Source organism: Rhipicephalus sanguineus, chromosome 11 (genome assembly GCF_013339695.2).
Source record: "Rhipicephalus sanguineus isolate Rsan-2018 chromosome 11, BIME_Rsan_1.4, whole genome shotgun sequence".
NCBI classification, from domain to species: domain Eukaryota; kingdom Metazoa; phylum Arthropoda; class Arachnida; order Ixodida; family Ixodidae; genus Rhipicephalus; species Rhipicephalus sanguineus.
Window position 1 is genome coordinate 78655473 of NC_051186.1, and position 27846 is coordinate 78683318.

The window sequence follows — 27846 nt, forward strand, 5'->3', positions numbered from 1 at the left end:
GAAGACGAGCTTACCATTGTTCACGAAAAAGGTGCCTTCTCCAGGAGTTTCTGAAAAATTCACGTCGAAGACGACGTCTCTCCTGAAACGGAAGCGTAGGTGAGGTCAATAATGCACTTGCATGCAGAGCATCAACAGTTAAGAAATTAGTTATTGTCACCACTCCGTGATAATAAATAATATACTACAAGAAACCATGTGGGGAACAGTGTAATGTGATTTTCATGCACTGCAAAACGACGGCACCACTAAAAAGGACCTGAGTAAAACAAAGCTCAACAATGAAACATTGTCGGTGTGTAAATAAAGTAGTCACGTTTTTTCTAGAATATACTGCAAGCGCAAAGTTCGATGAGCCGTCTTCGAGTGAAGAACTTTGCGTGGTACGTTTCTTTGGTATCTAATTTGCGAGGTCTAGCACTTGCGAAGCAGCTGGGACGTTTTTAGGCTATTCCTGATACCAATTCGTGAAGTACCAGGCTGCGGTCAAAAGGCGTGAAAGAGGGGTGCGTTACGTAGACACCGTGAAAAAATTGGCGCAGCTTCACTGACTTAACGTCGCGAAGGCTGGTTAAACGGCGCAGCTGATTGCATCACATTGGTAGGCATGGTCTGTCTCGGTACAAGCGAGGCAATACAAATTTTCCTCCTGCTACCCCAACAAAATGTCTTCCACAGGGTATTTCTTCCTGTCTCTCTTATTTTCTAATTTCTTACTTTCTTTCTTGCCTGCTTTATTTTTCTCTTTGTTTGTTTCTTTCTTTTTGTTGCTCTGTTTATTCGTTTTTTTTCTTTCCTTAAAATTCTGTCCCCGTGGCACGTACGCTTTTAAACACCTCCGCTGTTGAAAGTGCAAGAAACATATTTTTATACAATCATAGTGGCATCTGATACACCTTTATGCCTTATAAGTAAAGTGTTTCAGTAGTAGTAGTAGTAGTAGTAGCAGTAGTAGTAGTAGTAGTAGTAGTAGTAGTAGTAGTAGTAGCCGTAGTAGTAGTAGTAGTAGTAGTAGTAGTAGTAGTAGTAGTAGTAGTAGCAGTAGTAGTAGTAGTAGCAGCAGTATACTAACACTAATATTTCACTATTGTGATATGCTGCACCACACCTACTAATGATACTATAGTAACAAAAGCGGTCGCAGTAGGAAGCAGTGGCATTAACAGTAGTGTTAGAAGTAGTGGTAGTAGTGGTGGTTCTGGCAGCATTGATATATTTTGTTTATTTTCTTGGCCGATAAACACCCAGTAATAAAAGAGACACAAGCAAAACGCCCCTAATGCGAATGACAAACCTCTTAGCCTGTCGACGCACTCGTTTGAACGACGCACTCGTACATGACATGCGTATCAAGAATACTTATGGGTTCGAAACAGCGCGAAAAATACGAGGACACTGAAAGGAGCAGACAGGACACTGGTCCTGTCTGCTCCTTTCTGTGTCCTCGTGTTTTTCGCGCTGTTTCGAAGCCGTAAAGCCTTACCAACAAGCTCACCCATAACCTTTGAAAATTATCAAGGATATCCTCATTATAAACATAGGGCCTCAGCAACATTCATCTTGGTTATGGATAAATCATTTTCTCCAACGAAATTTTATCGCATAGACTTTTCAACGTTTAGGTTAACCCTGAAGTCTACGTCATGCCACTCGCTGTTATTGAACATTTCCTTTTCTGTTCATTTGCCTTGTTTTTAGCAATAGTTGCAAATGCCATCTGGCTTGTGACGCTTACTAATTTGTCTTCATATGCGCAGCTTATTCTTCAGCACCTATTTGAGCAGTTTATAGCTTACTGTGCCTGGCTTTCAACATTCCATGCAAATGACAGAACAATTCTGCTGAATGTCACGAGGTAGAGTAAGGTTTCAAGAAAAATAATCTTTTCATCGGCATCGAAAAACGATTTTATGACAATGCAAGAAAACGCCAGGCCTGCGCTGAAACCGCAGCACAGTCACAGCGAAAGCTGGAAGAGCGGCGTTTCTAGAGACCGTTGTAAGCTCTCTTGGGGCTACTAATACAAGTACACTAGCAAGGTACCCACTATGTCATAAATCATAATTTTTGTGAAGTTGGGAAGCACCTACTAAGCCATCATTCTTCATTCTGCGGAGAAGCGAGGCACCAGCTACACGTTGGTAAGGCATTATGTGCACTTTGCTGACGCGACGACTGATGACGATGAAGAATTATGGCTCAGCCCTTTGTAATGGGTTGGAAGCTATAAACGGTCCACCAGTTATGCAATTTTCATTGGGTGACGGCCGGTCGCTATTTCCCTCTTCCGCCATGCTGTATAACATACGTTGAAGTGGGAGAGAGGGAAGGGGGAGTCGAAGAACTTTACTGAGACCCCGAGGAAATGGATCATGCGCTTATGGGCTTCCTTGGCAACCAATACAAATGCACTTGCGAGGAACTTACTACACTATGAATCATTGTAGTTTTTGAGAAGTAGGGAAGCAGGCAGTGTGCCATTTTTCGTCATTCTACGGAGAGCCGTGGTACCGGCTAAACGCATGTAAGGCATTATGCGCACTTTGTTGATGCTGTGCCTGATGACGATGAAGATTTATGGCGGAGCCCTTTGTAATGGGTTGGAAGCATTCAACAACCTACTCGTTGCGCAATTCGCATTGTGTGACGCCTGGTTACAGAATTCGCGTTGTGCGACGCTTGGTGCTTATTTTACTCTTCTACCACGCTATATTGCATATGTTAACGTGGTTCCTTCCCGACATGAAGCCTGTATAGGGTCTTTTTTGCAAAGCAGTTTCAAGCGCCGGCATGGCTCAGAGGTTGAATACAGGGCTCCCACGCTGAGGGCCCAGGTTCGAACCTCGTTCCATCCTGGAATTTTTTTTCTTATTTCGTTTTTTTAGGGGCGAAGCTCCTTATAGCGGCACCCGTTCATCCCCTGTATGTAGTGTGTAACCAGTCTTAACGCTAGTACCAGATCTTGACCTCCAAGGTGGTGCCGGTGGAAGATTTCTCCTGTGCGTTGTTGAACAATAAAAAATTCGCAGCGTGCGCGTTAACTAAAAGCCGACTTCTTCTGTCTCTCATTCCCTATTAGCAGCCATTGGCATGTTCCAGTAGGAAACGTTAGTAGATGTTGAAGTGTAAGTGTTAGCTAAAAGCCGACTTCTTCTGTCTCTCATTCCCCATTAGCAGTCATTGTTTACCTCTAAGGTAGTGTCTGGTGAGATTTCTCCTGTGCGTGATTAAACAATAAAAATTCACAGCGTACATGTAAAATTAAAGTGAGCTGCAAGTCGCCACGACTCTCATCGACCCTTTAGTATAAACCGGCCCGATCTCACGTCGTTGATGATGTACTGGGCGTGAAGCTGCGCGACGCCGCCGCCATGATCCTGCCGTACGAGAGCTTCGCCCCACTCATCATCATTCACCCCGTGGATATGCTGTGGATTTTTTTTTTCTTATTTCGAGCGATAGTGGTTACGGACACCGGCGGTGGCGGTGCCAAAAAGGGCCGCTGAAATGATCTCATAACAGCTTTCGCTGTAAAAAAAAAGTTTGGCAGGTGGTACGCTCATGTAACGCAAGAAGCCGGAAGCCTGACTATGCTTGGTTAAAGCATTAGGCTATAAGACTGGAGTCAGACTTTTTGCTAGACACATGGAGCCTCAGCGGGAAGTACGTGCGCGGCACTGAGACGACCTTGCGAAAGCAACGTATCGACGCTGCGCACGCTCCTCCATAGCCCGCCTCTTCTCCGCCAAACGGCGCCACCGCCGCGGCTGCCGTCGCAACCACCGCCAATCCGACTATGATGTAAGTGCGCAGAGCGCGCTCACCGGCTTTGTGTGCAGCATCATCTCTTTCGCTGCGGCGAAGCGCTTAGAGAGAAGGAATCAGCTGCGTTCTGCGCTGAGCAGTTTTCGCGAGCGCTCTTCAGGTCAAAACCAAGGCCAGAGCCGCCAACACGGACGCATCACGCCTTCGCTTTAATAAACATGCGCAGGTAGTCAGTACGTCCATGGAAATTTTAATAATAGTGCAGTACAGTGTTGCAGCACAGTCAATCTGTCGTAATATTTTTAGTTGTTGTCCCCCCTACTCACTTACTAACACGTTGTAACAAAGCCCTAAATAGAAAAAAAAGAGCGAGTTGTAAATTCTTTCACTGATGCATCCAGGAATGACATAAATTCTTCTGTGCAGTTGCCTGGCAGTTCGTGGCAGTCATTCGAACTAATAATTGTTCTCAACGTACCATGTAAATCTTCGTTCAGTGATACACACAGAATTATTTGTTTTACTTTCTTATGTGATGCGCGGGGTCATTTTATGTGTGACAGGCGTAATTATTGGACGAAATATGACGTACATTGTTTTGCAGCGATTGAGTGTAGCTTGTTCTATGTAAGGACGTTTTGAGCGTGTGGTCATATACTAGTTTCTTTGAAAAGAGAAGTCCGTGGCCTCACAACAATTACTGATTCATGTTCGATACTGCTGCATGTGTGGTTGTCAATACAGCCAGAGCAATTTAATAAACCGGTGTATCTGAAAATTTTATAACACTGTGGTCTACATCATGCTATATGAATAAAATATCATATGAACCGTGCATAGGACAGCCTGCAACTATGCGTACTGCGAAAAACATGACTCTTTTTTTCACCACTTTTATATGATTATCTTTCTCGTTCAAAGGTCATCCCTGCTAATGGCGTACTATGAATTGCGCATGAGATAAGTTTGCTCATTGTTAATGTGCTTCATTGCTTGTTGTTCTGGCTGGTGCAGTTTCGCATCCAAATGTAGCACGAAGACATGAACGCCATAGTCGAAGGTTTAGGAGTTAGTTGTGTGACCAGAGTGCTATGAACGAGTGAGTGCTTCCGCATTTTGCATAGAAATATCTACAGGCGCACGTGCCGCATAACTACCATTCACAAAACACCGCATTCCCATTCACAACTACTTGTTCACGAAACATGGCTTAGGCAACAGCCGTAATCAGTTTTCAGGCGTTACTGAAGAGCCATGCAAACTCTACCCGAAATATTAAAACTATTTGCTATATTTGCCTTGACGATATTTGTGTCTCGTACTTAGATTTGGGTGCGCCTTTTTAAGGAACACCAAGTGGTGAAAAGAATTTAAGGCGTACCTTACAGCAACGTGCCCCATAATCATGTCATGGTTTTGGCACGTAATACAAGAGAATTAACTAAATAACTTATGAGTATACAGATGTACCACATCTATAGTTGCCTAAGTGCAGCATCGGCGTAAACATTCACCGAGACTTGGTAACTTTAGCTTTGCGATAACTGCTTTCTCCACGCAGAAGAAAAAGTCACGGCATGACGCTTTAATTTACATACCTTTGATGGCCAGTGTGATTTTTGAAGTGCCAAACGTAGGTAACCGTCCTTTCTCGCGGGTTAAAGTTCCTTCTCGTTGCACTGAGACACTTAAAAGAAGTGTCGTTTTGGGTTGTGAACACGGCAACGGCATGGGGAAAAGCAGCGAACATCTGTAATAGCAGAAGAAGAGATGAAGGCAGCGAAGTACCAGGAGTTCTTGGAAACGAAATGGCGGCTTAGGAATCGTCCCGATTTATATTAGCCCGGCTGAACGGCCAAACAATACGGAACACAGGGAAAGTATATAGTATGAAATAATAATGTATCACGTCGAACACAAAAAAATTAAGATATCTTAATCGCTAGAAAACAAATATTTTTGAGGAGCAGCTTTCTTGTTTTTCGCATGAAGTACTGCGATATTTGAGGCTGTCCTATCCTTTCTTTCAAAAGCCGTACATGCATGCTGCTTATGGGAACCACCCAATTCTTTTTAGTGTAAATGAAATGCGACCCGCGAATAATAAAATGTTTCTGGCAGTTAAAACTGCGCATATTGCTACGTGGTCGTGGCGGTGAAGAAGGCGGCAGTCGGGCTGTTAAAGATGAAACTCTTTATAGGGCGAACTTGTGCCCACGAAATAAAAAGCCAAAGTAAAAAAAAAACACGCTCTACACCGATAGCGGCGATCACAGTCGTCGGCCGTTGACAGTGATCGTCGGCGGAATGCGTCGTCTTTTACACGTCAGTGATCGCACCTTCAAGCGTTATCACTGGTGCTCGCGCTAGCTCTAGAATAAACTCGGTTACTCGTTTCCTGCGCGTAATCTCAACAGGACAGTCTGTCTGACACGATCACGAAGTTTCCCCAACATTGCGATGCAGCCTGCGGCGAGTGGTTGTAACAGGTTTTTGTGGGTGAAGCCCGATCGCATTAAAATAGCAGAAATAAGCGCGCGTGGCAACATATATCGCTAAGTGTTTATACGATACGCTAGGGAGAAACGGCAGTTTTCCTTTTGTATACGAGATGCAACTTATATTAAAAAACGCCAGGCCTGCGCTGAAACCGCAGCACAGTCACAGCGAAAGCTGGAAGAGCAGCGTTTCTAGAGCCCGTTAAGCTCTCTTGGGGCTACAAAACAAGTACACTAGAAAGGTACCCACTACGCCATAAATCACATTTTTTGTGAAGTTGGGAAGCACCTACTGAGCCATTGTTCGTCATTCTGCGGAGAAGCGAGGCACCAGCTACACGTCAGTAAGGCATCATGTGCACTTTGTTGACGCGACGACTGATGACGATGAAGAATTATGGCTCATCCCTTTGTAATGGGTTGGAATCTTTAAACGGCCCACCAGTTATGTAATTGGCATTGGGTGACGCCCGGTCACTATTTCCCTCTCCCGTCATGCTGTATAACATACGTTGACGTGGGAGAGAGACGGGGTGGGGGCGAAGAACTTTACTGAGACCCCGAGGAAATGGATCATGCGCTTATGGGCTTCCTTGGCAACCAATACATGTGCACTTGCGAGGAACCCACTACGCTATAAATCAGTGTAATTTTACTGAGACCCCGAGGAAGTGGATCATGCGCTTATGGGCTTCCTTGGCAACCAATACAAGTGCACTTGTGAGGAACCCACTACGCTATAAATCATTGTAATTTTTGAGAAGTAGGGCAGCAGGCACTGTGCCATTTTTCGTCATTCTACGGAGAGCGTTGGTACCTACCATACGCACGTAAGGCATTATGCGCACTTTGTTGATGCTGTGCCTGATGACGATGAAGAATTATGGCAGAGTCCTTTGTAATGGGTTGGAAGCATTCAACAACCTACTCGTTGCGCAATTCGCATTGTGTGACGCCTGGTTACAGAATTCGCGTTGTGCGACGCTTGGTGCTTATTTTACTCTTCTACCACGCTATATTGCATATGCTAATGTGGTTCCTTTCCGACATGAAGCCTGTATAGGACCTTTTTGCAAAGCAGTTTCAAGCACCGGCACGGCTCAGAGGTTGAATACTGGGCTCCCACGCAGAGGCCCCAGGTTCGAACCTCGTTCCATCCTGGAGTTTTTTTCTTATTTCGTTTTTTTTTTCTTATTTCGAGCGATACTGGTTACGGACACCGGCGGCGGCGGCGGCGGACAACTACGGCGCCAAAAACGGCCGGTGAAATGATCTCATAACAGCTTTCGCTGTAAAAATTGCCAAATAGTTGCCACATTGACACGTATAACTTGGTTTCTAAGCGCATAATAAAACACTTTTGGGTCGATGTTTTCATTAGGTACCGCTTTCCTCATTCAGTTTTATTGCATCTATACGTTCGAACTAGTTGCCGTGGCTTCGGAAAGGTAGCAATACCGCCGTAGTATCATGGGTACAAAACATTCTTATAAGTATACATCAACAGCATACCGCTTATTGCAACGAACTGAATGTACCTGCTTTTTGTTTTAACGTTTCCTTCAGCGTCCAGAAAGCTGCCCTGCGCGTTAGTAAGTGAAGACGCTGTAGCGAATGTGAAAATAATAGCTTAAAATATTTTCTTGGATGCTATCATTCAACATTATCTGCAAAAAAAAAAATGACCAAAAACGATGTGGTCTTCAAAATTTCATAGACTACTCAGTTTGCCGTTTTATGCACAACTTATCATCGATGTGACCACAATGCACATTGCCTGGTGCTATAAACAACAACACTAACTGAAGAACTTGTGACGACTGCGCTCAAAAAGAAAATAAACGTCTGTATTCTTATGTTTACTTTTTTTATACCGGGAACGGAAAAATTGCTTATTGGGTGCGCACGAACGCGTCTTGACATGTTTTTGTAAAGATAATATAATCGTATCTGGGGTTTAACGTCCCAAAACCCCGATTTAATTATGACAGACACCGTAGTGGAGCGCTCCGGAGACTTCGACCACCTGGGGTTCTTTAACGTGCACCTAAATCTAAGTACACGAGCCTCAAACATTGTTTTTGTATAGACTATATTCCCACTACTTCGAAGTATGAAACAACAAGTGATGAATGAATAACCAGTGTTCCCAAAGTAAAATCACTACCAGCGGTTGGCGTGTTCATCGCGAGCATATTCTCAGATGTATCCTCGAGCGATGACATTGGAGAAGGTTCGATCGAATTCGTAAACGCGATTCTTGCGGCCAGCAATAACGCGCGTGTAGCGGTTCTGCAGCTGGTAAAACGCGGTCACTGGGAAAAAAACCAACAAGCATACACGAATAAGTCGCACTTTCGTAAAACGGACTAAACGAAATCTCCCTCGCAGCTTCACGTTTTTGCCCTCGGCCACAATGACATTTCACCCACATTTGCTGGCTGACTTTTCGGCTTCGTATAGTTATTCCAGCAAAAGAAGAAAAAGCATGCTTCTCGGTTCACCTTCTCGTGCTTCGTTTACAGTAAGCCTTGGTTACCGTGGTAACCGCGAGTGACCACTCACCCTCACGCTGTCCGCATTTCCACGGTGGCGATTTGCGGGAGGATTTGCGGCTACCAACGCATATAGGAGAATACAGAGAGCAAGTTTCAGCAAAGCCATCTTCGAACAGCAGCTGACCGGTCTCCGAAGCTTGCCGAGAACAAAATGTCGTTACTAGACGGTGTGCCACGTGTTGTTATGCTGTGGCTCTAGATGTCTGGCGTGACAGAGAGAGAGAGAGAGGAAGAGGGGAAGAGGGGGGGGGGGGCATCCAAGAATCTAGACATCGCGTATGTTGCAAGGACGCTGACCCAAACACCCATAGGCTTCTTAGCAAACGAACTTATATCCACCGAAAACAGAGAGGACGTTGCGACACGTGCTGCGTTTGCAGCTTGAGTTCTAAGTTACACCGAAAGAGGACGAGGAGTGGTGAAACCTTAGATGACACCGGTCAAGGCCTTGGAGATAGGTAGCTTTTGGCCGCTCCACGCCATGTACTATTGCGTTAGCTAAAAGCAGATTGCACAAGTCTTAATTTGCACATAGGCTGTCGCAGGAAAGCGGATAAGGGGAGGCGACTGTATCCCGTGGGATATTTCTTGTCTCGCGAGACCAGACGAGAGGTCAATACTCCGTCTTGCTTGTTTGTCTAAAAAGCTGCCTTCTCGTTTTGCGACGATTCGTTTTGTTTGGAGTCTTTGGACAGGTCTGTTAGGACCGTCTTGTTTGGCCAGCAGATAACTACAAACTTAGTTATCTGCTGTGCCTCCACTTTCATGACTGGTGGATATTTAAACTTCTATTTTCTTCCCTCGTTTTAGATCACACATTAAAACAATGTTCTAAAAAAATTGCAGTGGCTTAGCTCGGCTATGCCAGGATATACGTAGCGTTAGCAAAGGTTCAGCTGATTATTCTGAGCTTTCCAGATTGGCAACGATTAGCTTGATTCTCATGTTTACTGCTGCTCCGATGACACACACTCGGTATACGTATTATGTGGCACATGCATATTTATTTTTGCTCAACGTCAGGTTGCTTCTTCGTTCTTCGTACGCTGAACCGCTAATTGCCAGGCAACTACTTCGGGATCCGATGAGATAAGCTTCTCGGCTCTTCTGCGCCGTTGAGCAGCATTCGCGCTCTCCTTCTCCATGGCGTTACCCACCTGCAAACGCCAGTCAGAGGCGCTATCAAGCGGCACCAGCGCATTGTCAGACGGCGACCGCAAAGCGACGGCGAATAGCTGCGCGCGCCATGGCTACGACGTCCCCCCTCTCGAATGCGCAGAGCAGTAGCGGCGAGTCGCGTGCGCCAGCGCCAGTCTGTCTGCCCCACTACGACCCCACTCCCGCTCTCCGCCACCAGCAGCGGCGAGCCGCGCGCGGCGGTGGGGGAGAGCGCGTGGATGCCGGCTCCACACTGATCCTCGCGCATGCGCAGCACGGCTCATGACGATCCACGCGAAATCGGCTCCGGCTAATCAAGTGTAGCTAACGTTACAAAAATAACGTGACTAAGTGCATTTAGAGATAATTTTCCGTCCTATTTCAAGGTTATAAACACTTGGACATGCGCAATTTATTACGATGTCTTCCTCAACTAAAATATGAAAGTTTTGCCTGATATATGCGGTGGTGTGTCTGCAACCGGGTCTATACATGGGAACAAAACCCGATTTTGTCTTGCGTTCATGACGGCGTATATCAAAGTGCGCGGAGACGAGAAAACAAGGACACAGTAGAAAAACATGGCTGATCCCTCTGCCATAGGAATCGGTATAACGCGAAAGTGAAACGTGTCTTCACAGACGTAGTTGAGCGTTTGTTGCGCATTCTTTCCCCGCAAGAGCGAAGGAATGAATGCTACAGCAACAAATTGTAATGTCACGCGAACAACGGCAAGCAGCACGAAACTTGCAACGCGCTGCTCAAGCAGAAAGGACGCACGGAACGAACATACACAGGATGAGAGCGAACTAACTAATACATTTGTAACTTATTTCTGCGTGAGCACCGCGCTCCTTTCGCAAAAGCGGCCGCCAGTGGCGGATCCAGAGGGGGGGCGGTAGGGGCGATCGCCCCCCCCAAAGCCTGTATGACCCCCCCCTCCTTCCCTCCAGTGCCTGCGTCCATCTCCTTTGTCAGGTTGGCCCGGCTACCACTGCCCAAACCACAGAGGAAGCCGAATGGCTAGAGCGTCCGCTTCCAATGCGGGAGCTACCGAGTTAGATTCCCAGTGCCGCCGACCACCCGCCGGTTTTTTTTTATAGGTAAAAGAGTTGCCCCGGCCTGCCAGTTTGTGTTCTGGGAACTCGAGATGGTGCCCTCGTCTTTCCTCCAACTTTTCACCCCCTTTTTCAACGATGCTGAGCCTCTGTTCTGCTATTTTAATCCCCCACACCCGGACAGGAGGATTGAGATGTCCTTCTCGACGAGAGACAGTTACAATTCTGGGCTTTTCTCTTCTTCTCTATCCAAGAATTTCATCTCCTCAACCCCCTTGCTTCCTCAGCAGAAGGGGGTGGCAGCTTAAAGGAGCATTGACAGAAAAAGTTTGGATCTTGTTTTTTCTGCGACTCACTTATTACGGATGGAAAGCTCGTTTCCTCGAGCACGCGACGGTTAATTATTTGTAGATGGTATTGTAGCTCCCAGTCGCAGTTTCGGTCCCAGAGAGCGCCGAGTGAACACAGAATAGTTATGTGAATAGTTATGTGTACCGAAAGGGCAGCCACCGTACCACATAGAGACAGCGAGAGACACACAACGCGATCCCCCTCCCTCCCTGGCCACCCCACCGGCTACAATGGAATCGAAGAAGCCGGCCCAGCGCGTCGTCATTCCATATGTGCCGGGCATCAGTGAACAGCTCTCCAGGGTATTCGGAAAAGCGGGGGTCACGGTAATTCACAAACCGTAATCGACGCTCGCCCGCTTGCTACCGAGGCTGAAAGACCGACCATCACCAAGGTGTCGTGTTCTGAGTGTCCAGCCAGGCGAGAGCAAGTGTTTCCCGGAGATCATACGCCAACACAAGAACGACGTCAGAAAGATGGAAGCGCAGCGCTCTTGCAGAGCACTGTGAGAAGCACGACGATAAAATGAACTTTCAAGGCGCTTCTGTTCTAGAAACAGAGAGGAATCTGCGAAGGAGGCTCTTGCTCGAGTCTTGGTACATTCAGCACACACCTGCAAATGTGAACCGCTCGCTAGGAACAATGCCCCCAGTATACGTTCAAGGTCTCCGAAACGTGAGGGAAAGGGAAAGCTGGAGCCGTGGTGAAAGAACAAGACGCGGCGATGCTTCCATGACCAAACCAGTCACCCACTGAGGAAGGGACCGAATCGATTCCGAAACGTTGGGCTCTCTTCAAGCTGTGGCTGGAGCCATTTCAACTTCCTAAAACATATATATAGTTGACTACGTGAGCACACAAAACCTCGTGCACATACGCGCCGCGCCGTCAACTCTTTTTAACGAAGGCTTTGTGGGTGCTGCTATAATCCCCTCTGAGGCTTTGTAAGTATGCGTGACCCCCCAAAAATGCATTGCCAAGGCAAGGATACCAGCCTTTGCACTCCCGTGCAAGTGTGCGCCCTCTTCCCGCTGAAAAGGTCTGCTAGGAGAGAGCGCTCGCAAGGATCGTGACAGCCAGCACAAACTCGGGGAGCAGGTGGTGGTTGGTTGGTTACACGAAAATCGAAGGCGAGTTTCGTGTGCAGTGGCGCGATATGCACTTTAAAATCGATTTTGAATATGTTCTAGGCGATATTATTCATTGATATTTCGCAGGTGATGAGTATTTGCCCACACAAATCTATCCCACAAGTTATCTCGCCTTCAAAAGTTTGTGTCAATACTCCTTTAACAAAGTCTCTTCGCGGCGTAAGGCAAGACGCTGGATTGCACACATCGCTGACATATCTGAACCAGAGACAACGAAACGAAAGCCTGTAGGAACCTCTGGATTGTTGCCGTCGACGGGATGAAACAGTGTTCTTCACGTCACCGTTTTTCCGGCATTCCCAGTGCAGCTTGTCGCTTGGCACGAAGTTGTCCCTCTGATAACTCAAAGGTAAAAGGTTCTTGAAACGATGCACCTGCATGTATTAGGCTGCAGGTGCATATTAAGGTGTTACCGTCACTGCCGTATCTTGCTAAAACGTTCTATACATGGTCTCACCTTTCACTCCTTTCCCTCTTTATTCTTTCGGCGAAAAGCATGGGGGAGCTTCCGCGGCAGCTGCAGGTTTTTCGGACTGCAGTCCCAATGCTGTAGGTTTGACGTTACACTGCGCTTCTTACAGCTTAGGGGTGAAAAGACAGTGGGGTTGCATCGCCTTTGTTTACGCCAAGGATTTCCGCTCTCAAATTTTGCGGGAAACAGCGGTGCGCACTGACAAGGCACAGGCGGCTGGCGACTGTCCCACCGTCCTGCGAGTGTCTAGACGTGCGCGTTGCTACCCGAGTCGTATGAATCTGGAGACTGGTACTGTGGTTGCCACTTGACCCGTCCCGGCGACACAAGGTAAGCGTAGGTCACGCCGTTTAGAACTTTAGGTTTGATATAGTCACCTGTTGATTGTTTTGTTTGTGAGTTCAAGAAGACTTGAAACGTGCCTATCATTGCTAGCTGCAGTATTGGAGATACCAGTCACGCCAGTATTCAGCCAAGTATATCCTGCAATTTGTCGTTATTAACCTGTTCAGAGCAGCCAAAAAATCCGCAAACTGACTATAGTATATCTTTCTGCAGTCCTTCTAATGCAGTTACGAGGAATGTACCAATATCCTACAGAATCCGCTATAACGTTATGATTGAATTAAGTATTTTTGCTGCAGTATATTTATTCCATATGTTAAAAAACTTCAAGGTATGTTTTCCTAGACATGTGAATGAATATGAACATGAATTGTTTTCTTTTGCATGAACTAAACACTGCCCAAGATTTTGTGCTCGGAAGTTTCAAAGGTACTGAAGCAATGCCACATTGACTGAAATAATTTGGCTGAATTACAAGCGATATGTCTCACGCTCATATATTAAGCATCTCTTGCTCATGCTCAGCCCGATATAATGTTGATACGCACATTGCGATTTATTCTTTCGGTTACAAAGTGCGCAGGTATTTTTGTAAGGTATTCCGCAGAAAGTCATTTGCGAGGCTTACGTAAATATGCGTAAGCACTGTGCCACTTGCTAATTTTCGTCATCTGTGATGCTGCTACCGTTCTGCTTTGACGTTGCTGTCTTCGTTTTACTTGTTAAAACGATGCGACGTACGCGTGGAGATGAGCAAGTGGCGCATCTCCAGTGACGCACTAATGCGTCACTGGAACTGGGAGCGGACGAGCGAGAGAGGAGGAGCGCTACCGTGATCCCGTACCCTATTTCCGTACCGTGTTTACGTAACTTGCTAAAAGACTGTAATAGCGCACCGTGCACCTGCCGTGTCGCCTCTGTCGTCTCTTCGGTGCAATACGGATGATTTTTGTCTAAACGTATAATCCGCGTACAAATGCTGACAACGCGGGGTCAACGAACCTCCTAATCCCCGAAAGGATCGTGAGAGATGGCGGTCCTGAACCTCTGAAGTCCTGCGCAGTCAACAGGACATTGAAGTTTGAAGTGCAGGTGTGTGCTCATCATTATGACCCTACCAAGGTTCCAGGATTGGTGAAATCCTGATGACCGCGTCGAGAGAGGGAAAATGGGGTGGACCTCAATCTGCTCATTTAATCCGGTGCTGGTGCACAGGAGAGCACCGTGTCTGTTCCTTGTGATCTGAAGTGTATAAACACTTGTATAGTTTTCTTTCTTCCATCAACTTATCCTGATTAGTGCCCGGCAAGACACCAACCCGTGTTCGCACCGGCCACGCAAACCGATTTCTAACAAAGGCTTAGCGCAGCAAAATGTGCATATATCTGAAGTGTGGTAGCCCGTAATTTGAGCAATTCTTCCAATTTATTAAGATGAGAAAACTGATGAGGACAAATGGGTGGAACCACTTTAAGCACAAATTAACAGTATTTATGCTGTGATGGGGTTCTTTTAATAATAGTAACTACAAAAAACAAAAGTCAGCCCCCCCCCCCCTCTTCAGTTTTCTTCAAGCGACCGCCCCCCCTAAAATGAGTGGCTGGATCCGCCCCTGGCGGCCGCTGCATTGAGCCAAGTGACCTTTACGCTCTCAACGCGAGACGTACAAACCACCGCGATCACGTGATAAGCGCACGCACAAGCGATCACGCCCTATTCGCCGCGAGATCGGGCTACAGGTGGCAGCACCGTCGCCGCGCTAGTGTGGATAGGCGGTTGTCGGCGCGCATACACACGTGCACAACAGCGCTTCGTTGTGAGCGATGTGACCCGATTTCCGGCAAACAAAATGCGTCGACTGCAGCTTTGTGGTAATGTGCGCATTCTGCCAACGAACGGGTTGCTCGCCTTCGGCGGCAGTGGGTGTTTTCGCAATGGGTGACGTTTTCTTGTTGCCCCGCCGCGGTGGTCTAGTGGTTATGGCGCTCGACTGCTGACCCGCAGGTCGCGGGATCGAATCCCGGCCGCGGCGGCTGCATTTTCGATGGAGGCGAAAATGTTTGAGGCCCGTGTACTTAGCTTTAGGTGCACGTTAAAGAACCCCAGGTGGTCGAAATTTCCGGAGCCCTCCACTACGGCGTCTCTCATAATCATATCGTGGTTTTGGGACGTTAAACCCCAGGTATTATTATTTTCTTGTTGTTTTATTTGTACATGTTTAGCTTGTGTTCCACCTACTACGCACTGCTGAATCGCGCGACTGAATTAACTATTTACTTCTTGTTCATTTGGATGCCCCTCAACAAAAAGAAAGCCCGTATTCCTGCGCGATGAGTTGAAATAGCACTTTGTGCACTGCGTGCCCAAATATTCATTCGCATTTCTCATTCAGTTCTCCGTGAAATGTAAGACAGTTTATAGGTTTACTGAGGAAAGCTACGTGGCTGACAGCGCTTTAGCGCTACGGAGACGTTTAACACGCACACGCTTGTTTTTATTCCAGTAACAGTAACTTGCACAACAGTAATGGAACAAAGGTCCGGTTATTGCACGGGACTAAAGTACGCTTTTTCATACGAATAATGTCCACTGCCTTCTGCCAATCTAAACAACGCAACACAAACGCTCAAGATAATGTAAAAAAGAAAAAGATGTGGCTTCGCGTGAAATTACTACAACATAAATGTAAACTACGCCGTTTGGATTAATTTTGACCATCAGCGCTCTTTAACGCGCACCTTAATCTAAGTACACGTGTGTTTTGTGTAAATTTCGCCACAAGTTAAAATTGCGCCAGGGAACTCAGTTTTGCGATTTCCGTGTCATTTCACTTTCTGTTCATTTTAGGGGACAATTTAAGTACCGCTGCGTCAGACGTGACTTAACAGAAATATTTCTCTCTAGTGAAACCAGGACCGTACACAACTAAAGCTCGTCGCGTAACGTATAAACAACACCTAATCACAACGCTCAAGTATATGCGTGCCTTTTTTTTTACCCCCGCGCCGCTAAAAGGCTATATTCACATGAGATTTTTAATACTTCTCATCTTTAGGGCAACGCCAAGTGCACTTTGCAATGCGCTTGAACCACAGAGCGGCACCTACACTGATATGACTCTCGTGAACGGAGGGTACGACGACCGCACACAGCACTCTCGATAAGTGCACTCTGTGATGTTATTACAGTACATATACAGCTGGTCAAGGCCAAATGCTTCTTTACACCGTGTTAGGCATACGTACGAGCGGTTAAAGTTGCACTAACGCAACAAAACAAACCGCCCTTTGAGGATCTGCATGACGTACGCGCACATGCAAACACAACGGGGCTAGCAGACGACGCACAGAGCAATCCACACTAGGCGCGGTTCAGCCAGAAGCCGCTAGGTGGCGACTCCGCTCGATCTCATGGCCAATAGACGCGGGCGCTCGTCGCAACGGCGACCTTTCAAGCGCGCTCTTCGAGCCCTTCGCGCCATCTCGCTAGTGATAACGAAAACACGCTGTAACACAGATCTTTAAGTGCAGCCACCGGCAAATTGTGTATATAAATAGCTCGCCGTTAGCATTCCGAAGAACGTGCCGTCCGTGGCCGAATCGTTTCGCGCGGCGCGCTGTGGAGCGAGGGGTTGTAAGTTTGATTCCCAGTGACGGAACTTTTCCTTGTGGTTTTTTTTTCTTTGCCCACTGTTAGTCTTTATATTTTACAACGTCATATCCGTGACGGAAATACGTCAGTGGAGCCGTGGTGGACCACGTCATAAAACACCTTCGTGTTAAAAGAGCGGTCGCTTCCCAGCCGGCTGGAAGGCAGCGCGCTCTTTCTCTGCTCTGTACTTCTTTCCTATGTCCGCCCGCTGTGCTGTACGCCATCATTAACCAAAACCAACTCACCCAAGTGTCTACTCTTCTTTTGCGTTCTCACACTGCAGAGCGCGAGGCAAACGACGTGGCCTCACCAGGCAATGCACATCGGACTGTTCGATAATATTATTCTGTTTATAAGTTTACTGGCTAAGGAGCAATATTCTCAAGACAGGTTATAACAGCTAGATGATCAGATAATATTAGTTTGACTTGAAGGGACTTTCTGAGGGCATAGCTGGTGGGTGACTGATAAGACTTTCCATAAGATTTTAGAGCGCTTTTTTAGTACAATAGAGCGCTTGTCTCGTGTCTCACCTTTCATTTGATGTGTCTTTTCTGCGCTATCGAAAATTGGCAAGTCACCCAATTATCAATATGGAGAATGTTCCTCTTCCGCTAGTTCATGAAAATAAGAAAATAAGAAAGAAAGAACAGCCGTTGTGCTATGCACTGGGCTGACTGTAATTGAGGAATGTTGCTATTTCTGTACGATATGGCCTTGCCGCTCAATGATATTTTTCTTGAACCGACTCAACGTATGCATCACATGGTTACTGCAATAAACCTGACCGAGGCATTTTTTAAGCACAACTGAAAGCAGTATTTATTATTATTTTTTTTTGCGAGAAACCTTTTTGTGCAGTCTTGTAGCCGCCGCCTCAGTAGCGTTTAGCGTGGAAGAAGCGTTTGTAAGGAGGGGAAAAAGAAAAACTATATTTGACCGTAAAATTTCAACCACTTAAATAAAACGTTCCATACGTTACGGTACTGTTTGTCTTCGTACAACCGTCATAACCATACACAATGACCAATGAGATGTCGATGTTTCACGCAATGACCTAAGCATCACGTTGAAATTTGACTTAATAGGCTTGCTCAGCCTCTTCCATGATAAAGATATAATTATTATTCCATAACTCTCTCAAAAAGACATTATTTTTACTCTCACAAGGCGCGGAATAGCTCGTGAAAGGGAGGAATTGTATTATGAATATTTTTACGCATTATGCGTAGTCCTCGCAGTTGCACAGCAATTAAATTTATAGATAATGCTAATATGTAATTCCGCCTTTTTACAATACAACCTTCGAGTTACAGGGCAGAGATAGAAGCATATGTTAATTAGTGTCCGTAGGCATAACGAGGAAGGAAAGCAGGGGCGGCAGAAACGACAAAGGTGAATGTAAAAATCTGCCATAGCCTTCTTTAACTAGCGGGTATCTCCTTGTCATCCTTAATTCTCAGATAACTTATAGGCACAGTAGCATGCGAACAAAGTGGAATTCTCACTGCCTTCGACTGTGCCGACGTATAGCCACTACACTGCGTAGTTTACTGTAATCACAGCACCGTAGTTGAATTTTTAACCAACTCTTAGAAAAGCTCTCTTGTTGGAATCTGTGACGGAAATGTCACCGCCACATTAACACGCCGCGAATGTTGTGACTCTGTATATGACTGTGACTGTGTTGTGACTCTGTATGACTCTGTATACCTTCTGACAGAAAATATACAGTCATACCTTACCCATGCAGAAAATATACAGAGTCATACCTGACTCACAAGTTCAATACATTCCAGCCAGCAGGTATTAACGTTTGTAAGGGGGCTCTTGAATCTATTCGGTATGGTACAAACACAACAAAAACGAATGAGAGTTAAGTCCTTCTTCTAGGAATTTCGAACCTACTATTGTTAAAATGCCACGTGCTTCCACCGACAAACATTCAGCGAAACGTATACCCTCCCCTGACCCCCCCCCCCCCCCGGCACCGCTTTCGGTTCCTTTCTTTTTTTTTCCCGCCTTTCTTATGACTCACCCTGTTCATCACGGCGGCCTCTCCCTCCCTCACCCCCACTCTGGCAGTTGCCCTCCTGTTCTCCCTTGTGGTGGAGAGTGAACGAAGCATAGACACACGATAGCTAAGGAAGTCAGTTCCAGCCTTGAAGAAGACAAGTCCACTTGTCGAAACGTCGGCTCGAGCACTCACCCCCGTTTACGGATTTTTTCATCGCAAGCTTCCATCTTCCACTTCCTGCCGTTTTTAAAGAGAAGAGTGCTCGCATGATATCTTGAAAGGGCCGATATATGTGCTTGTTGGTTGCGACTAATTTCTCTTACATGAGCGCATCCAGGCTTTCACCTTCCTGGGTTACAAGAGTGTAGCGCCTGTCAAAATGTTTAATATTTTGTTAGATACCTGGTTACATATCTAAATTTCTCGCGCAAGTAACGTTCACAGCTTGCAACGACCAGAATTATATCTGTCGCAGGAGATATCCAAAGGTTCTGCATCACGTAAAATAAACAGTTATTATGCAATCAAATGCCCGCTTCATTATCCACGCCTGTAAAATCTGAGCAAACAGTTGAGCTGGCAAGCAAGCTCCCCTCACCTGGGGAAGGCATGTTGAGTTATTTCTTCATCTTTCATCTTTCTTTATTCGTCAATTTCTGTATTACCCTCCCTCCTCCTTTCCCTCATTCTAACCTTCCCATCACTCCTCCTCACCCTAATTTCTCTTTCCCTCCCCTTTCTACGCTATACTGTACATGGCTGTAATATCGTTTACCCTCTTACCTCTTCCTTTCTCTCCTCCTTATCCTTACATCAGTCCTCCTCACCGTCACTTCCCTTTACCATTCCCATCATCAACTATACTACACAAGGCTATGCCTTGCTTTACCCTCTCCTTCTTCCTTTTCTTCCTCCTCTCCCTCACTTCCCTTCCCCACCCACTTGCTATACTCTACTATGCATATCTATGCAATGCCATTTGTTATACTGGTACATAACCTTGTAGCTGCTGGTACATAACAGCTTGTACCATATACTATATGGTAACCATAACCTTGTAGCGTATACTATATGGTACAATGTTATGCCATGTTATACCCTCTGCCCTCCTTCCTTTCCTTCCTCCTCACCTTCGCTTCCCGTTCCAGCCCCTTGCCATACTGTGCTACGCATGGCTATGCTATGTACATGTCCTTGGCACGTACCCGCTTTCTGTGGCGCACATCCACCGAGTTTTCTGAAACGACCGCCGGCAGAACCTTAAGCTTAAATAGCTCCTCTGTTAAAAAAGAAATAAGGTCTTTTTTTTTCAGTGGTCCACTATATGCGTGTCGCCATTAGCGCATCGTTGTTTGGCTCATTTTGTAGGAACCGCTCCCGGACGAGAAATCTGTGACGGTGCCACCCACTGCTGACCATCTGGCTATTGGTGAGAAAACGTTATACGATCGCTTTAGCGACTGTGCAGCGCTTACATGAAGTTGCGTAGCAGGAATTTATTAAATCAACATTTTATGTACCTTTTGTGCAACAATGACATGGTGAAATTTCTTCATAGGTTGAAGCAATGAGCTTTGTACAGAACACGGCGCAGAAGTTGCATTTATTGATCGCAGAAATAAATAACGCTATGAAATAACTGATTACGCCAAGTGCCTTACTGTGGTAGCAAAAAGAATATAGCCATGGTTCGCTTTCGATTGTCATTTAGGTAATTATGTTAAGAACCACAAAGTCTGAAGCAGAATTAATGATTACCATCTTTATTCATGGCTTTGGGGATTCCCGTGGAGCTTACTCTACGGGGCTTTGCTTAGCGCTGCCTTTGGGCGTCTCCTCAACACTGTCCTTGACCTGATTACCGTCAGCGGTTTCACACTCGCACGATTTCTGCTTCGTGCCAACTGACCTTTTAAACTTGGACAGCCGTCTTGATCCCCTTTTCTTACTAGACCTGGAAGGGCATAGCCCTCTTGTGTTTCTTTCTCTTGTGCCCGGACCGCTCCTTGGTCACCGAATGTGGCGTTTGTTTCTCACTCAACGACTGGGTGTCGTAGCCAGAATGTGCAGCCTGGACGTCTGAACTCTTGAGGCCACCTTCGCATGCTTGAGTAACAGGCGTCCTCCACTCAGGAGCCGCAGGAGACGCTTGCCTGCTGTCCACTTTGGTGTCAGCACTAACCGTATAGTAGACTTGACGTCGCATTCTTGTTGATGCGGCGGAGTAGTGGTTGGAAGCTGTGGAACAATGATGCTTTGTTTCCTTTCTTTTTTCTTCGTGGTGTCAGTGGCGGGCTTGACGTCACATCCGGGTGGCTGCACAAATGCAAGCGGCGGCAGATCACAGGTTTGTTCTCCGTCTCTTCTGTCAGCTGCATCTATGGCACTCTGTGCGTCAACTTCTGGTGTTTCCACAGGAGGCACCAGAGGCGTCAAGACAGCCATAGTGCCTCGCCTTGTCTGCCTTTTGTCTTTCACTTCTTTCATTTTCTTTGGAAGGGGTGATTCAGCATGACGTTGTTTGGTTTCGGACTTGCCTATTTGCCCACCAAAACCGGCGTCTCTCGTGGAATAGGTGCCCAGCGCCGTATCAACGGCACCAATAAGCTTTCGAATCTCTTCGACGTCTTCTTTGGCAAAAACCGAAGCTGGCACGGCGTCAATATTTGCCGTGCATCCGGGGCCCTTAATTTGAATGCTCGAAGAAGCTTCGTCCAGCATGCCATGTTCAGTGCTCACCTCTCGAGACGGGAACCGCGAAGATCGTAGTCCGAACTGCTGCTCGAGTAGTTCGTTGAAGTTTTCGCTGCCACGAGGCGTCGTCATTACGTCAGGGGCGAAGGTGACCGATCGTTCCGTGTTACCCACCATCTCGCGCGGGTCTATGGTCTCCGCCACGGTGACGGTGTCGCCGCGACTCACTGCAGCGACGCTCGCCTGGCCGCTTGTGGCCAGACTCGGTAGGTCGAGAACGTTAGTCGAAGTTCGTCCCATCCTCGAGGCGCAGCCGAATTCTCTCAGCAGGACTCGGTACTCGCGAGTGGCCGCCTTGTCTTCCGGTAACCACGTCATCGCAGGCTCCATCAGCTTCTCCCAAGGGTCGACCGTGAGAATGGCGAATAGGTACGTAGGAATGAAACTGAACGCGACGATAGTGATCCATATTCCGAACATCTTGGCGAAGACGCCAAACTTGACGCCTTTGTAGCCATCTGGGAATGGCTCCATTACTTCGAACACCAGCAGTACAGTCAGTTGGAGAGGTACACCAAAGGTCCAAGATAATCGTGTCATTAGATTGGGATAGTGGCCCGTCATTGTGTGATAGTCCACCATGACTCGGTGAACACCGTAAATGTGTATAACAACAAGTACTTCTAACAGGAGGGAGAGGGCGGCCATGATTTCAACGTTAGGTAGCAGCAGTTTGATAATGTATGGTCCAGATGTATTGGTTAGGCAAAGTCCAAGAACGTAAAAGCTGACGCAAGCAGCCAGGCGGAGTTCATTGCGGAACCTTGCCACGCCTGGAAATTCGAACACGACTGCTTCGAGGACAACTTCTGGACCTATCATCATGTATCCGAGGGCGTTGGATAACAACCACGTAAAGTACACTGTGCACCAAAACCGCGTCGTATCCAAGATAGTGAGGGTCTCCGGCATTATCACGTGTTCAATATCGGCGCCCTCTAAGACCCGCTCGATATCCGTGTCCTTAACTGAAGACAGAAAACCAACGTGCGCGTAGAAGAGGAGCCCGTAGAGCAGCGAAGATATCAGTTGCATTAACGCTACGATGGTTGAAAATGTTCCTATCTTCGTCTTGAATATATTGAAGCGAGCGGCGCTCAGGAAACCGCCACTGAAGATACCGATGTTGCTTATTGATACCTTCAGCGCGTCTCGCCAAAGTTTGTAGCTGATGATTCCTGACAGCGGCGCCCTGACTAATAGATCCACTCCGCGATCGCTGTGCTTCAGAGCTAAGGAATTCACTAGCATCAGCGTCAGCGTAGTGACGGTCAGGGAGGCGATAACGTACACTGCGTACCCGGCATTTTGCAGACCGTTTCTAGTGGCGGCGAAGACGGCGAGCCAGAGAACCGCCATCGTGATTGCGATCTCCGGGTGAATAAAGTCGTTGCCGTCCGCCGGAAATCGCAGTACCCTGGAGTCGAAGAAGAGGCGCGTGGCACTCTGCGTCCCGTTGACGCAGTCCACTACGCTGAAGTTGTTGTAGACGGACTCGGGGACGAACACGGTGGTCGTACCGTCGGTGACCGGCATTCCCTGCGTCTCGCGCGAGTGTCGGTAGCGCTGCAGTATGTGTTCCTGCACGCTGCTGCAGAGCACCATCTTCCTCTTGGGCACGTAGCACGAGTCCGAGGGCCGGAAATGACTGCAGTCGGACCACGGCAGAGGAGACCGCATCAGGCTGGACAGGAACACGGTCGAGTAGGAGCACTCGGTCACGAAGATTGCCATGCCAAGCGTGAAGTAGAAGGTCATCGTGTAGCCCAGGCCCCGCATGCCCGGCACGGTGTCGAAGATTCCGATGTTCCCGGCTCCCGTGAACTGGCCGAGCACGCTCTCCAGCTGCATCACCGGGATCACCACGCTCACTGTGAGAGTCGTGTAGGCGATCACGAACGGCGCTCCGCCATGGATGAAGAGGAGTCGGGGTAAAGTGAAGATGCCGTTCTTGCCCGCGATGACGGCGGCGAACGTGAGGAACTGCTGAGTGCGGCTTTGATAACGACGGCGATCAGTGGCACTCATGGCGACTGCTTGGTTGCCCAAGCTTCTTCTTCTTCTTCTTCCTTCAGTACATTCGGCGAGCCCGTTTTCTTGCTGTGGAAGAAGTTTGCATTTGTCATTTGCGCGAATAGGGCCTGATATATTGAATAATCAGGTATCCTTTCACCACGCTATACATATAAGCCTGTAATGCTGCGAGAAAAGGCGCATGTTGTTTGCCCAAAATATGTGTTTTAAGTGTACTCTTTTGTGCAGTTGTTAGTGAATGTTCGCTTAACGTTTTTCAAAGCGTATTTTGTTTATCGATGCCTTCATGTATTCGTGTTTGAAGGCAGCGGCTTTCTTCTCGTGTCGTAATGCGCGTTTTCGAATATGAACGCTAAAATAAAGAAGTGAAATGCGATAACGAAATGGACTGGAACGTAATAGTTTAGGTCACACGGGCTTCTCTCATGTGTACCAGCACTGACGTAGGCACGTGCACCGATGTCTTTGCATGTCCTGCCGACTGAAATGTGGCCTCCGTTTACGGGAATTTAACTCGCGTCCATGAGCATAGCAAAATACACGAACAAACTAACATGATTGCTTAGCGGGATTCTAGGCGTGATAACCTAGGCGTGATTTAGGCGCATGTTAAGGTACGCTAGGTGGACTATTTACTCCATAGTCCACCACTACAACACGCCTCATGATCATATGTGGTTTTGGCAAGCGAAACCATTTTTTTTTACTCGAAGAGGAATGGTTACACATACTTAAAGTATGAACTTAATTCTGAGTTAACCGAAAACTTATTGACTTCTGGCGATATCTTACACCAAGTACAGGGATTTGGCCAAGTAGTCGGTCAGTTTTACCAGTAAGCTCCATAGGGTAGCACTTCAAGATGAAATAGGTAAATAATATATTTACTTGAACTACACGTTATTAAAGCCGCCAGAATTTAACAAGAAATTTTTAGTATCTATCTATCTATCTATCTATCTATCTATCTATCTATCTATCTATCTATCTATCTATCTATCTATCTATCTATCTATCTATCTATCTATCTATCTATCTATCTATCTATCTATCTATCTATCTATCTATCTATCTATCTATCTATCTATCTATCTATCTATCTATCTATCTATCTATCTATCTATCTATCTATCTATCTAAATAACTTTATTTGGTCCTGAGGAAGCGATGGCCCCCTACGGGGCCTCGTCTGCGGGCCGCGCCCACGACGGGATCGGGAGTTGAAACTCGACGGCCAGGTCGTGAGCCCTCTGGACGGCCCGAAGTTGGTCGCCTCGTGGGTACTTGTGAGGAGTGTGTCCCAGTCCTTTTCTGTGGTTGGAGACCCGTCGTCCGCGGGCAACTCGGGACATTGCCACAGCATGTGTGGTAAGTTACATCCCGGTATGCCGCATCGGTGGCATCCCGGCCTTAGTTCGCTTATGAATCTTGCGTAAGCTGACGGTGAGGGATATGCTCCTGTCTGTAGGAGACGGAAGGATAGTGCTTGTGGTCGTTTTAGTCGAGGGTGAGGTAACGGAAACTTTCGCCGTTCGAGACGATAGTGCTGACAGGTTTCATTATAGGTCTGGAGTTGGTTCCGGAGCCACTTTTCGCCCTTGGGCCGTGGGCCACCCTCTCTCCTGACGCGGCGAGTCTCTATGATAGATTCCTCAATAGCGAAGAAAGCATAGCTGCGGCCGCACCCCAAGCCCGGAAAGAAAGAATAATTGGCACGTCAATTGAATACATTAGGTAAATATAGCTTCTACGAATGACACACTAAAGAAAATATTAGAAAAATTCACCCCCTACGCGGCCAATTCCCTGGAAGGGGTGTGAGCCATGCTCGGAGGAAAACAACAACGACTGATTCTGTTAAATTTATGTCCTGCTTTCGAAACAGTAGTACTAGTATTCTTTTTCTTGAAATCGTGAAACGGTGACAGTATAGAAAACAGTGACTGATCGTTTCCTTCCGATTAGAGAAATAGTACTGAGGGCAAGCCGCTAATCCTGATCTGTGCAAGTGAAATTTAAGGAAGGGAACGTGGCAACGTAATTTCGTGATGTCAACTTTAGTGTCGCTTAAAACTAGTGCCGCTTAAATTTAGTGTCGCTTAAAAATTTAGTGTCGCTTAAAATTTAGTGTCGCTTAAAACGAACCTTTGTGGCTAGGCATCCATATTTAATGAATAAATTGAAGGTAAGCGGGACTTTTATATTTAAGGCGTTTTGAAGTGGGCAATGCAATACGGTAAACGTCTTCGTCTTCTTCTCTGTTTTTTTTTTCAAGCACAGACAAGGATATGCAGGAGTTACAGCCCGTCAGCCTTCGCTATGGATGCATCAGTGGCACAGTCCATTACTTCGATCGTAGAAAAAGCAGTGAAAAATCACTAGAAAAACTCCTAATGAATTTATCAGACACTCTGGCTCAAGTAATATTCATGCAGTTGAATGGGTTTTCGGAACAGTTAGCAAAGAGTATACAGAATCCTTTCAGTGTAATTCATTCTTCCTCTGCGTTTCAATCAGATGCTGCTAGATATGATAAACCGACCTTCTAATTCACAAAGCACTTGTAAAGAAACTATCGATCAGCAAAGGAACCACACAGAACAGGCCGTTCATCTTCCAACTTCTTCTTCTACTGCAGTGCTCGCCTGCACGCGTTTATTCCTTTCTTTTTCAACATACTCCGCCCCCAGTAGTGTCGCTCATTCTAGCTTGTACAATTTCTGTACTGGCTTTCCTAAAAACTTTCCGTCTTGGGCTTTCACCCGGCAAGCTCGGATTATGCCATCTTGACCCGGGAAACGTCTGTGACTCGCCCAAGGGGCCAAAACCTCGAGAAATGCCAGCTCTTCGACGATTACCACATCATCTACTCGTAGACAGCTGCTGGGATGTGCAGGGTATAGGTGAAGTGCCCGCAGTTCTAGCAATACCTTTTTTCCATCGCATCCACAGGTGATCTATAAGCTTCTGTCTGTGTCTCAACTTCTTGCTGATGTCACTTCGAGTAGTCTGAGAACTTATAGCATCGGTCATTGTTGTGCCGCTCTGGAGAAGCTAGCAAGCAACGTCAACAAGAAAATGCGCCGACATATCGGAGAAGGCTTTTGGCGTCCGTATACGTGTAGTCAATGGTCTTGAATTAACAACTGCTTCAAACCTCCAGTAGCATCGGCTCGGTTGTGTTCGCTGGTGAGTTTGCTCTTTCCCATCACCTTGCGCAACGGTGACTTCACTGTTAGGACAAGCCTCTCCCACCAACCACCCCACCAAGGTGCGCCCGGAACGATAAACTTCCATTCGATGCGATGGGTCAGTAGGAAAGACGCGAACGGAGAGCTCTTCATGACATTCCAGATGTTCCTGAGGTCCCGTGATGCTCTCTTAAAGGCAAGAGCGTTGTCGGAGTACAGTGTTGCTGTACCCCTCTGCGAGCCAGAAACCGGCGGAACGCTAGTAAGAAAGCGCTTGTCGAGATCGCACTCGTCAGTTCAAGTGTACTGCTCTCGTCCGTCGCACAGGTGAACAGCAGGATGTAAGCTTTCGATGCATCACCATGTAGCTCCTGTTGCTTTATATATAGTGGACCTGCAAAGTTCCATCCCACTACATCAAGGTCGTGACGAGAGAAGCCGATCCTCAGGCATCGCGCATATTGCAGGTTTCCAGGTTTCATGTGGTACCTTCGGCAGAGAAAGCAAGCATTAATGATTCGTTTACTTCTATCGAGCGCGGATAATCCATAACGCTGTCGTATTTGCATCATAGTGCTTGCACACCACCATACCAAGCTCTGCAGTGAGCCTCTGTCACTACCAAGCCGTGAAGGGATGCCTCTGTGGTAGTATGACCGGATGCTTTTCGTATTGTACGTCGATTCTTTCAAGTCGTCCAACAAGCCGAAGCTGTCCGCTTTGGTCCAAGAAAGGGTGAAGATCGAGCAGCTTCGAGTGTTTTGGGAGAGTGTCTCCAAGTTGAAGCTGTTCGACGTCCTTCGCAAATACTTCGAGTTGAACTCGTTGTACCCAAAACCTTTC

General features: G+C 46.9%; 1 long non-coding RNA gene across 1 annotated transcript; it reads right to left on the reverse strand.

The window, feature by feature from the left end:
* Positions 1-9: 9 nt before the first annotated feature.
* Positions 10-8992, reverse strand: LOC119373915 (uncharacterized). The gene is made up of 3 exons (XR_005180016.2): positions 8829-8992; positions 5364-5515; positions 10-82 (listed from the first exon to the last, which is right to left on the reverse strand). It is a non-coding gene; the product is annotated as an uncharacterized LOC119373915 (long non-coding RNA).
* Between the last annotated feature and the right edge of the window lie 18854 nt (positions 8993-27846).